Source organism: Heloderma suspectum, chromosome 4 (genome assembly GCF_057233095.1).
Source record: "Heloderma suspectum isolate Gila_16-S chromosome 4, 16-S_ref, whole genome shotgun sequence".
Taxonomy (NCBI): domain Eukaryota; kingdom Metazoa; phylum Chordata; class Lepidosauria; order Squamata; family Helodermatidae; genus Heloderma; species Heloderma suspectum.
The window spans coordinates 28,704,251-28,715,535 of record NC_139461.1 but is presented as its reverse complement, the minus strand read 5'-3'; the positions used below and the strand labels follow the sequence as shown (position 1 = coordinate 28,715,535).

The 11,285-nt window shown below is 45.0% G+C and overlaps 1 pseudogene; it reads right to left on the bottom strand.

The window, feature by feature from the left end:
- Positions 1–1,592: 1,592 nt before the first annotated feature.
- LOC146346668 (U2 spliceosomal RNA) lies at positions 1,593–1,699 on the bottom strand (annotated as a pseudogene).
- Between the last annotated feature and the right edge of the window lie 9,586 nt (positions 1,700–11,285).

Below are 11,285 nucleotides of genomic sequence, written 5' to 3'. Positions count from 1 at the left end.
AGACATGGAACAACCAAGTGGTTCCAAATTGGGAAAGGAGTACGACAAGGCTGCATATTGTCACCCTGCTTATTTAACTTATATGCAGAGTACATAATGAGAAACGCCGGGTTGGATGAATCAGAGGTCGGAATTAAGATTGCCTGGAGAATGATCAACAACCTCCGATATGCAGACGATACCACCCTAATGGCAGAAAGCAAAGAGGATCTCAAGAGCTTCTTGTTGAGGGTGAAAGAGGAGAGTGCAAAAGCTGGTTTGAAACTCAACATTAAAAAACCGAAGATCATGGCATGTGGCACCATCACTTCCTGGCATATAGAAGGGGGGTAAATGGAAGCAGTGACAGATTTTACTTTCTTGGGCTCCAAGATCACCACAGACGGTGACTGTAGCCATGAAATTAAAAGACGCTTGCTCCTTGGGAGGAAAGCTATGGCAAACCTAGACAACATAGTAAGAAGCAGAGACATCACCTTGCCGACAAAGGTCCGTCTAATCAAAGCTATGGTTTTCCCAGTAGTAATGTATGGCTGTGAGAGCTGGACTATAAGGAAGGCAGAGCGCCAAAGAATTGATGCTTTCGAACTGTGGTGCTGGAGAAGACTCTTACGAGTCCCCTGGACTGCAAGGAGGTCAAATCAAATCAGTCAGTCCTAAAGGAAATCAACCCTGAGTGCTCATTGGAAGGATAGATACTGAAGCTGAAGCTCAACTATTTTGGCCACCTAATGCAAAGAGAAAACTCTCTGGAAAAGACCCTGATGCTGGGAAAGACTGAAGGCAAAAGGAGAAGGGGACGGCAGAGGATGAGATGGCTAGATAGCATCACCGATGCAATGAATATGAACTTGAGCACACTCCGGGAGAGAGCGCAGGACAGGAAGGCCTGGCGTGCTATGGTCCATGGGGTCACGAAGAGTCGGACATGACTGAACGACTGAACAACAACAACAACCAAGTCCAGGTTATAAGTAAGGAACTCTCAGAAGGAAGAGCTGGGCCCTGAAATTGCCCATCAACAGCACCTGGACAGCAGACTGAGCAAGGCACACAAGTCACCTGGTCACAGGCTTCCACACTAAGGTGAGATGCCTTGCATTTCTATTTAAATTACAGTGGTTTCTAAAATTGCACCTATACATATAAAGTAGCACATGCAAATATTATGCAAATTGATGCCCTCTTTTGTCCTTATTTTTGGAGATGTGTAAGTGGCCACCCTAAGGAGGAGCAGCTTGTCTTGCCCTCTTCTTCTGGAAAGTGGTTCAGGTTGGCCCAGAGGGAGAAGGCAATAGTGGCAAGGAAGTGGGCCCACTGAAAGGTTCTGGTTGAGGTTCCTCTCAAAATCTGAAGCTGACACTCTCCGTCTGCCCCCTACTATCTGCTGGTACCATGAACGGCAGCATGCTCCCCTCCTCTTGCTTAAACATCTTCCCCATCTTCACTCATTTGCCCTCATCTTGAAGGAAGTCACCTCATTAGATATATGTTGTTATTGTGTGTGTGTTATTTGTTTTGTCATTATGTGAATTATTTATTTATTTATTTATTTATTTAATTTCTATACCACCCAATAGCCGAAGCTCTCTGGGCGGTTTCCATTTAATATATAGTCCTCAAATAGAGGACATATCAGATATTAAACTGATAAGAACAGATACTATACTTGATCTTAGCCAAAAGGCCGAGAAGTGATGTGAATGGTTTTTATATTTTATATAATGTCTTTTAATGGTTTTTAATTTTTGTGAACTGCCCAGAGAGCTTTGGCTATGGGGCAGCATAGAAATACTGATGAAATGAAATGAAATGAAATCTCCCTCATCTTTGTCTTTTCTCACTGTCGTCCCACTCGACCTCTGCCACACACTTGCCACATTGAGACGCTACTGCATCAGAGCCCTCTAGGGCTGATAAGAGTGAAAAAAAGCCACACACACACATTTTTTTTCCTGCAATAAAGGCAAGTCAGGATGCAAAGAAGAACCATACTCCTGATTTGTATTCTGCTGCACCGAGCAACGGGACATCTTCCAAAAGTCTGTCGTTGAAGTTGCAAAATGCCAGATTTAAATATTGCTAGTCTGCACATAATTTAGCAAGTGTGTCAGTAAAGCACCGGATATGAGAAAGCTGGGCAGAAAGAGTATAAATTGCATTGAATTTCCTGGTCGTACACATGTCGACTGTGCTGTTTGGAGTATGCAGTGTCAGCTGGAGATTATTCCTCTTTTTTACTATTATTGCTGATAATGCCGGTGATGCATTAAAGCATTAATAAAAAGGTCCTGACTTCTATATTTAAAGAGCTCATGATCCAAGAGGATGTAAATATTGCTAGAATGTGGGGAAGGGTGCCTGTCAATCCATGCCAGCTTGTTTTCCCAGCACGTATAAGACAATGTATTTGATATTTCCTGGGATATATTCTGGAAAAAAGTGGTATGGATAAATCCAAACCTTTTCACATCGTGGTGGTTGTTACATCCTCATGGGTTTTACATACATATCATTTAGTGTGCGTGTGTGTGTGTGCGTGCGTGCGTGTGATATATATCCATGTACATGGCATTTTGCAAGGAATGAGAGGACATCTCCTTTCCCCATGGGGCTTACAATCTAGAAACAGGAACATGGGAAACAACAGAGGAAGACAAATGGGAGCAGGGATAAAGAGGGGAAAGATATGCAATTATTTCTGGTACATGTCCTTAGGCCAAACTAGATGACATGACATTCATGTGATTAGCAATTGTATGAATGGCTTTAAAAAAGGAAATTGCAGGTGTTGGGGGCCTGATTTGTATCAGGAGCCTGACAAGAGGAGTAGTAGGAGGGGCATTAACCTTTTGCCCCCACTGCATTCCTGATACACTGCATTCCTGATACCTCTGATGGAGGGGGTGCACCTGTTATTTGCATTGGGGGGAAAGGCTCCATTCACTCCAATTACTGATTGTGTGAGTGGGATTGTGTCTAGTTTGGCCCTTAGTTCCAAAAATCAAGGTTGAACAAAATCTTGCTGTGCAAATATACAAATATTCAAATAACCCTGAAGGTACTATTCCCACCATGGTGTCATGTGCTGAATGTTGGAGGGAGATTTTTGGTGGGAAAATAGTAGGGCTGTGCAGGGACCCCCCCAATCTGACTTGGAAGCTGCTTTGCAGCTTCTGAGGCATGCCCGATCTGGCTTGGCCAGATTCGGGAGGGCCCTGACCCGCCTTGGCCCCGAACCCGAAGCAGGGTTCGGATTGCAAACCCTGCTTTGGGTACCCCCCCAATGCCCCCGTGCAACCCTCCAGCTCCTTACCTGGGCCTCCTCCTCCTATGCTGCTGCTGCAGCCATTGCCTTCTCCGTCGCCGCACTGCCTTCTCCGTCGCACCGCTGCCACCTTTGCCACTGCCAACTCCTGAGGCCTGGACGCGTGGTGATTCTTCTTGCAAGGAATTGCCATTTTTAAAATGGCAACTTCCTGGAACTTCGAGGAGGTTGCCATTTAAAAAATGGTGACTCCCTGGAAGAAGACGAGTTGCCGTGCATCCAGGCCTCAGGAGATGGCGGCAGCAGCAGCAAAGACAGCAGCGGCAGTGGCAGCAAAGATGGCGGTGGCAGCATGGTGGTGAAGGCAGCAACAGAGAAGGTGGCGGCAGTGCAGCAGCAGAGAAGGTGGAGACAGCAGTGGCGCAGCAGTGGCGAGAAGAAGGTGGTGGCAGTAGCAGAGAAGGCAGCTCAGATAAGGACTTGGAGGGGGGGAGGCTTGGCTGGGGGGGCTTGGCCAGGGGCTAAAGCTCCAAAGTGCACCAAGTGCTTCAGGGAGCCCCCGACCTGCTGCAAGTCACTTTGTGCCCCCTCCGCTTCACCCCAGAAAGGGCACAACACGACCCGAAGTGGCTCGCTTCGACTCGGGGTTTCAGCCTCGGGCCGAAGCAGTGCACAACCATAGGAAATGGTGGAGGGGAAGGGTCAGTCCACCCCCACCTATGAACCATGTTCCAATTTGGACCCCAAAGGGAAAAACAAGTCCAGGAACAAATCCATTTATCAGGTGGAAAAACAAGTCAATTTATCTGGTGGTAAATGTCTTGTTTAGCCCTGATCTTAGATGTTTTCCAAAAATCATTCAGGTTGTCTTTTCAAATGTTTTATAGCTAGGTTGAAATTTTATATTCACTGGAGAGGAACACAGTGAATGCTGTAGGAGTCCACAGGTACTTTGGTGCTAAGTACCTGGATGCGTGGCCACTGTGACCCCCATGCGTAAAATATTATTTCTTCTTCTTCTTCTTCTTCTTCTTCTTCTTCTTCTTCTTCTTCTTCTTCTTCCTCTTCCTCTTCTTCAATTTATATATCACTTAACATCATTGAAAATGTCTCTAAGCAGTTTACAAGGAGAAGAAAATACACTGAATACATTAAAACAATCTTCATATACATTAAAATTGAATTAAAATACACAATTGCTAAAACATTCATATAAAAACATTGATAAAAACATTAAAACTCACAACACCATAATTAACAAACGAACTCACACAAACAACTCTAGCAGATCCATACAACTGAGGTTTATAACCTCATAACCTATTAAGTTACAAACACACTATGTAAAACTAGATACAACTAGATACTAGATAGATACAACAGAACAGCATAACTATTCAGCGTAACACGGTACCAAGTGAAACATAATTGCACACTAACTAAGACAGAATCACATATATGACACCATGAAAACTAACTTGACCTTTCTGAAGGAAGTCTAGGGTATAATAATCAAATTATTCCTGAATTTCTCTGCTTTCTGGATAGAGAAATATACATTGTACGGAATTATTGTTGCAGGGTAAGTTTTGTCTAACCACACTTAAGACAGACACAACTGAAAGCTTTAAGCAGGACCTTTACTTAACATTATCAGGCATCACTGTGTTATGGGAGAACCAGCAGTTTTTTGAACCCACCTAAATTCTCTGAAAATCACTTCTAAGCTCATTCTGGCTCACTCTTGTTTTAGTTTTTTACCCGTTGTTGTTGTTGTTGTTTACTCATTTGAAAAGGAAAAGCACCCATCTCTTTGCATGAACTTCACAAGTGCACATTTTTTTTCTCCCATCAACTAAAGCATGAGCATACTTTTTAAAACTGCAGTTTGAAGTGCACATTTTAAAAAATATGATTTCTTTGAATGTGAGTGCAAACTCTGGAATTTGCGAACATTTCTCGGGAAAAAAATACTCTTGCATTCACATTCAGGATTGCAAATGTGATGAGTCTGCATCATTTGTGAACAAAAATGATGTTCTTGTACATCCCTATTTACTAATGCAAGCAAAGTAAGTAGGCAAACCAAACCAACCAGCACAGAGTAGGCTACAGAGGATGAGAGAAAAATACATACATGCCAGCTCTCTGTTCCTGCACATATTAACCATCTTGCAGCTTTTCAACCAGTTATTTTCTCTCCATACAGTAACTTTTAACTAATGACTGTTGCACATTCCAACAATTATTACATAATATTTCAACAACTATTACATAATATTTCAGAAATATTTTCCAGGGTCCCGAATTGCATGAGGTGCCTATATGAGAAGAAAAGGCTCCCAGCTGTAGACCATCACCCTCCAAGTCACCAAAGTGGATGAGGATGAGGATGGAAGGGAGGGAGGTGCTATTTGATGGAGCACCTCTACTGGCATGAAATGACCCATACACTACATTCAGCATCTCAGGCTTCAGCATCTCCAGGTGCCTCTTCTGAGGAAGGCTTGGAGGGTGTCAACAAGGGACAGGGCCTTCTTGGTGGTGGCCCCCCAATTTTGGAATGATCTCCCCATTGAGGCCTGTCTGGCGCCAACATCGTTATATTTTCAGCAGGAGGTCAGAATTGTCCTCTTCTCTCAGGCATTTGGCAGTATATAATGAGTTTTTAATCAGGTCTTGGATTATCTTTGGTTGTCTGTTTTTTAAAAAATGTTTCTTAGAAATATATTGTCTGGGTGTGTGCTGTCTGTTTGTATGTATTTATGTAAGTGGTTTTTCACTTTGTATAATGTATTTTTAGTGGTTTTGAATTCTTGTGAACCATGCAGAGAGCTTCAGTTATGAGACGGAATAGAAATATAATGGATGGATGGATGGATGGATGGATGGATGGATGGGATCAGGGCTACCTCTTCAGGCAAAACAGATGCTGTTAGTGTTGTCTCTTGGGGCTTCCAGCTGTGATAGTCTGCAGCAAGATGGGTATTTCTGGGGCTCTCCCTGGGTTTGATTCCTGCCCCACTATTCTTGTCCTCAGGGTTGTGCCTGAGGCCATGGCACTAGTGAAACCCTGTTGGCCCCCTTATGTCACCAAATCCCTGCTGAGCTGATAGCTGGAATACAACTCTCTGGTTATCTGTAGTGGTGGCAGTGATGCACAGTCTAGAACATGAAAATAGCTCCTTCCTCCTGGATGCAGCCACAGTGGTCCAGGGAACAAGATATCTGGGTCCCAGTTCAAGATCTCTCACACTTTGTACACTATATCTGCCTCAAACTCATTGCAACTTCTACCACTGTCATGTTTTCATACAGAAAGTGAAGTCACACCCAGGCAATTATCACAGCATTACCTAGTGCAGCATAAAAAAGAAAAAGAAAAGATGCAAGTCCAAAGATTATCATTACCATAAATGTGTGTTATAAATACAGATTAAAGGCAAAGATATTGTGCAGTGTTTATCTTGCAATAAAGAAGACTCTTCCCTTTACTTTGTTCTTTTTATGTAAGTCAATTAAAAATGCCCTCCTACTGAGAGATAATTTTCTTTGTGCATTTCCTCTTCTTCCTCATCATAAACCTTTACTTGCACAACCAAATTCACTTCAGGCTGTTAGGCTCTGAATGCACCACTTGAATTTCATTACACGTCTTAGTGAAGCAATCAGCAGAGCTGGAAGGGAAGATATTTAATAAGAAGTTGAGTATCTTTGGAGATGGGCTACTGAGGAAAGGCCTCATCCTTGTTTGGGAGATATTTCTACAGAAGACCTATTTGGAAGAGAGAGAGAGAAACTGTAATTATGGAAGGCTGTCACAGGGAAATCCTGCTCTTTTTGTGCTTGCCAGATTTCCTCAGAGCCATGGGCTTTTCCACCAAAATCTGGGAACTTTCTCAGATTTTTTTTAAAATCACAATTTATACAAATTTCAGCCATAGTTTGCGTATTTTCACAAATTATGCCTGAAATTTTCAGAAATTAAGCATATTCTGGCCACAATTTGCACATATTAGGCAAATTACAGATGAAATGTGCATATGTTATGCAAATTGCTGCTGTAATTTGTGTAAATGGCAATTAAAAAAAAATAACCAGAAAGTCTGCAAGCTGCCCTTACTTGATACAGATTGAGATGGACCAGCTCGTGGATAAGCGAGACAGAGTCTGTGGGTCCAAGCTGCTGAAAGCTTGGTGAACTTTATCCCCTGGATGGATTCCTCCAATATCCCTAACGCAAATAGTCCCGACAAAGGGTCCAGCTGTTGCAATCAGCTAATAAAATAAAGGGCACATCTGCATTACAAACCTATAGAACGTTTGTACCAGTTGAACAGTTGTCGCTTCTTCAAATGGTCTTGGGAATTGCCATTATGTCAGGTGTGACCTCACCTGGACACAGATAGCCTGGCCTCAGTTATCCATGCTCTGGTACCCTCCAGGTTGGACTCCTGTAATGTGCTATTCAGGGGGCAGCCATTGAAGACTGTTTCGAAACTGCAGTTAACACAGCTGCTAGGTTACTAATGGAGACTGGGCATTATGATCATATTATGCCTGTATTATATGCTGTATTCCCAGTCTATTGCTGAGCCCAACTGAAGTGGTTGGTTTTGACTTTCAGGCTTTTCATGGACCAGGGCAATTGTGCCCATACTCCAGTCCACATATGTGGCTGCCTGTTCATTAAGAACGTCAGTGCAAGGTCTCATTGGCTTTGTAGATGGAGAACAGAACAGGACACAGTAAATAATATAAATAACCCGCAGAGGGGCCAGAGTCTCACATTTGGGTCATAGGCTGGAGGTTCCCGATTCCTCCCTTAGGTGCAGGTACCTGGAAGAGTTGAATGATTATTCAACAGTTTAAGTGAAATTGATAGGACTTTGCTCTTCCTGAATGCTTAGGAATATAGGAACACACGAAGCTGTCTTATATATCGAGTCAGACAATGGATCCATCTAGCCCAGTATTGTCGACGCTGGCCAGCAGCGGTTCTCCATGGGTTCAGGCAGATCTTACATTTCATTGATTTCAGTGTGACATTCAGCCCATCTGTGTTCCTGTTTGTTCAGAAACAAATGTCACTGAGTTCAAATAGGAATTACTAAGTAAGTGTACATATGAAGATTGCCTTCATATCCTTAACTTTCTCTTGATTGTACATGTGGCCTTTAGATTGCATGGATGAATTTGCCATATAGGAATGGCCTTCATTAAGATGAAGAGATTGGTTCCATTTAGTGTAATTGAAACCAATGGCTGCCAGAATGTGTTGCCAAACTGATTATCCCCCCCCCCACTGCCCAACTATACTTCTGTAAGTTTCCAAGAAGGATTTAAACCATTAGGTCACGTTCCTTTGGGAGGGATCAACCCACATGGCCCTGACACGGATGGTAGCAACTTATAGCGTGCGTGCTTAATTCACATCCACACATCCAACAATTCAGAAAGCTATGTATGAGGGGAAAAAAATCATAGAGTTCTATGGCACTTTGAAAAACATTTGCATAAGGTTACACAGGAAAGAACCTCGTACATTGGATGTAAAGTAGTAAATAACCAGTTGTAAGGTATAGATCCCAAGCAGAACTGTGAGAAGCTGGTCGACGTCCAGCAGCCCAACCCTACTAGACAGGGTTGTTCTAAGGATAAAATGGGGAACTGCCCTATGTTTCTGCCTAATGCCATGTGCTGCTCACTGGTGCCTGCGGACTGCTAGGCAGTTTGCCACACATGATGATGGCAAATAGGGGTGGGCAGCCAACAGGGGCCCAGCAAGTGGCACGTGGCATCGGCAGGGGTGAGTTGCCCATCTTTAGGCTTAAGGAGAAGAGTGTACTATAGTGTACTATATTCCATTCTCATAGAAAGAATCTGATTAGCCTTGTTCCTTTCTCTCTCACACACAGTGGCCAAATAGCCACAGACAGCAGCGCACCTTCCTGTTTTACCCCTTCTGTATAGTGTTCAATGCTGTCTTTCAACTTAGGGCAGCCACACGTTCTACTTTCCCTGTCTGTTGCAGGGAAAGCCACACCTTTGGGGGCCAGATGGATCCACGCAGTGGCCCCAACTCAGCTTGCTTTTGAAAGCCAAGCCACAGGTTAGTTCCCGAATCCCAGGAACCTTATTGGGTGTTTTTCTTTGATTTGCGCAAATCACGATTTGCACAAAATTGTGGCCATAAATAGTGCGATTTGTGCAAAATTGCTGGTGTAAATGGTCTAAGCTGCACAAATCAGACCATTTATGCCCACATCTTTGTGCAAATTGCACTATTTATGGCCACGATTTTGCACAAATTGCCATTTGCACAAGTTTGAAAAACACTCCAAAACCTTCAAGCTGGTCTGACTCACTGTGTACTCAAATTACCAGCTTGCGGATGAACGAGCCAGAGTCCGGGGGGCCAAGCCGGCAAAAATTTGCCAAGCTCCACTAGGGATGGGCGAAAGTCCCTTACCTGTTCTCAAACCTTGCTTCGCGGTGGGGGGGAGGCACTTCGGTTCTCCCCCCGAAGTTCAGGTGAGGGGGGGGAGGCGCCCTGCCTCACCTGGCCGAAATTGAGGCCGGGGGGGAGGCGCCCCATCCCTCACCGGCGAAATTCAGGCCGGGTAGAAGCGCCCCGTCTACCCGGCCGCGAAAAAAAAAAGTAAAACACACACACACCCGTGATAGACTACATAACGATTTACGTAGCCTATCACAGCTAGATTTCCAAAGTCAGCCGTGATAGGCTATGTAAATCGTCACGTAGCCTATTATGGGTGACTTTGGGGGAAAAAAGCGCGTACGCAAATGGCGGCTCCCATGGGGACCGCCATTTGCATTCCTTATTTTGGCACGTCTAGTCTACGTAAAGATTTACGTAGACTACGGCGAAAATAAGGGCAACGCAAATAGCGTTCCCTTCTTTTCGCCGTAGTCTATGTAAATCTTTACATAGACTAGACGTGCCAAAATAAGGAACACAAATGGCGGCGCCCATGGGCAGCCGCCATTTGCTTACGCGCTTTTTTTTCCCCCCAAAGTCAGCTGTGATAGGCTACGTGACAATTTACGTAGCCTATCACTGCTGACTTTGGAAATCTAGCCGTGATAGGCTATGTAAATCGTTACGTAGCCTATCACGGGTGTGGTGTTTTTTTTTTTACCGCACTTTTTTTTTTTGCAATGGCGGCAGCAGCAGCCGGTCAGGAGACCGGCTGCCGCCCCCATCCCCGACGAACTGCCGCTGAACCGCCGCCGGGACCCACCGCCGAGAGGGACATTCAGCCATAGTAAGTCCCATCCTGGGGGGGGCGGGGGGCCGGCGGAGAATTTCCCCACCAATTTCGGGGGGCCGAATGCGTTGGCATTCGGCCTCCTGAAGATTTGGGGAGAAATTCTCCACCATCCCTAAGCTCCACCCCCAAATGGATCTCTCCGACATCCCTACTTACAGAGGGCAGTCCTATACCAGCTGCACTGGTTACCAATGAGTTTCTGGGCCTAATTCAAAGTGCTACTTTTGACCTTTAATGCTGTTATAGGGATGTACGAAATCCTTTACCTCTACTCCACCAGGGGTCTGCGGGGGGAGGTGATCCATTCCTCCCCGCAGAATCCATCCCGGAATCCATCCAGGGATTCGAAGTGGAGCTGGCTGCCAGCTCCGCAGGGCTGGAGAAAGTCGAGACGGCCGGCAGCCGTGCCATATCTCTGTGCCGTATCCAGTCCCCCGGATGCGTAGCGGGCACCATTTGTGGCTGTAAAGCTGGTCGATTAACCTAAATGCAGCCGTAAATGTAGGGATGTTAGAGAATTTTGCCATGAATCTCGGGGAGGCCAAATGCCAGCGCATTCGGCCCCCCGAAATTGGTGACGAAATGGTCTGCCACCCCCCACCCCCCACCCTGGATGGGACTTACCTTGGGCAAATCCTCCTGGCGGTGGCAGCTCCAGCGGCGGTTCGGTGGCGGTTCGGTGGTGGTTCGGTCCAGTAAAAAAAAAAACCCACCAAAAAAAG